The following is a 1,805-nucleotide window of genomic DNA, read 5'->3' on the forward strand; positions in this document are numbered from 1 at the left end:
GCGTACTCTGATTATTAAAGTCACAGTAACTAAAGGACGATAAGGAAGCACTGCAGTCCACAGACTGTCAGACGTGCACCAGTCTCTCCAGCATCTCTCACACCTTCACTGTTTAAAGTTTAACAATTTAGCAGATTTTCTTTAAAGGAAGCAAAGGAGATAAAAATACATCATCAAAGTCAGAGGTCACATACAACAGCTGCCATGAGGGGGGAAACCAAAACACTTCCTCATCAGCCTGCTGCGGGTTCTTTTATTTACTCTTCTGAGAAAACACGGCTTCCGGTGTGTTCCTCATTAGACAATGGCTGCTGCCCTCCTCCTCTGTCTTTCTGAGGATTTAAATAACACACTTACCAGAGTACCCCACACACATGTGTGCCTGCTGCTAAACTCATCTGTTATGCACGATGTAATGATTTTCTGGGCTAAAGACAAAAATCTGTTGATCCGTTCTTTGCTGTTTGAAATGTGTGTGAAGCTGCAGACGGCAGACTTCCCCCCACAGGACAGCAGGCGAGAGGAATGCAGGGCAACACGAGCAGCATGACTCAGCAACAGTACGTCGCCATCTTTGAGTGGAATAAGGCGCTCAGTACCCTCTCTGCTATCTCTGCTTTGTGCAAGCGCACATTTGTGAAGGTGTGCCCTTGATCTGCATAATACACACTTCTGAAAGGCCAGCAAAGTGCACCATGATGAGGCCCATCGACCAGGCCAGCACAACGCAGTGTGGAAAAGATCACGGGAAAGAAAGGGGAAGGGAGCTAGAAGAGTCAGAGCAGCTTTAGGTTCTTCCTGAACAAGTTGGCAGTGTTGAAGGACCCGTGGGTTTCTGAAAAGACTGCAATAATTAAGAGGATGTGATGGTTTCTAAATATAAAACTCTCCTCAGTCAGGCCACACCAACCCAGCCAAAACAAATAAGTTACTGTGTGAAAACTACCACATATGTAAAAGCACAGAGTTACATGTAAAGCTATGACTAGATGTCGTCACACACTCGTGCTAACACGTTAGCACCTGTGTTCAGAGACAGTGTCCTCTCCGAGATGTTATCACTGTGTAAACAGACTGTTGAGGAAAGGACTGTTGGTGGTTCAGTTGTGAACATTTGATTGTTTGTAGAGCACACAGTGACCGAGGAGACAGCAGAGAACAAAACATCTCAAATATGCGGCTGAATGAATCATACGGTGGTTAGCATGTTTCCTCTTTATGATGAGAAATGAACAATAACTAAACAAACAGCTGAATACATTCCTCCGTCTGATCTCTCTGCTCTGCTGCAAAATCATCTTCTACATACAGAGACTCCAGCGCCGTTGTTGATCAGTGTTTCACATTAGAAATGAAGAACCGAGGTTGTAAAGAGAATCCTGTGAGACCTTTGAGTTACTGTGTCCCTGCTGTCAGCTGTTAGACATCCAGACGGTCCAAAAACAGACCTGGATTTAACTCTGTGTGAAAGTTTACAGGCTTCAGTTTAAGAAAGCATCATGAAGAAGAGTTACTCACACAGCACAGCACACACGAACACACAGCAGCACCAACGACACTGACCTGAGGCATCCCATTTAAGGTACACCCCACCCTGCCCTGACTTGTCTCTGTGGAGGGGCATGTTTGTCCTTCTGTGGAAGTCTTTTACTGAGGACTCCACACCATCACTGTTACATCAGCTTCCTGTCAGCGACTGGTTTGATGAAAGGTGCTGTTGTTGCATCTCAGCAGTTTATCTGGGACATTCCTCTGGTCCCAGTGGTCCCAGTGGTCCCAGTGGCTCACTTGGCATGATTGTTATG

This window comes from Pundamilia nyererei, unplaced genomic scaffold (assembly GCF_000239375.1).
Source record: "Pundamilia nyererei isolate P.nyererei 1_Seehausen unplaced genomic scaffold, PunNye1.0 scaffold00263, whole genome shotgun sequence".
NCBI lineage: Eukaryota > Metazoa > Chordata > Actinopteri > Cichliformes > Cichlidae > Pundamilia > Pundamilia nyererei.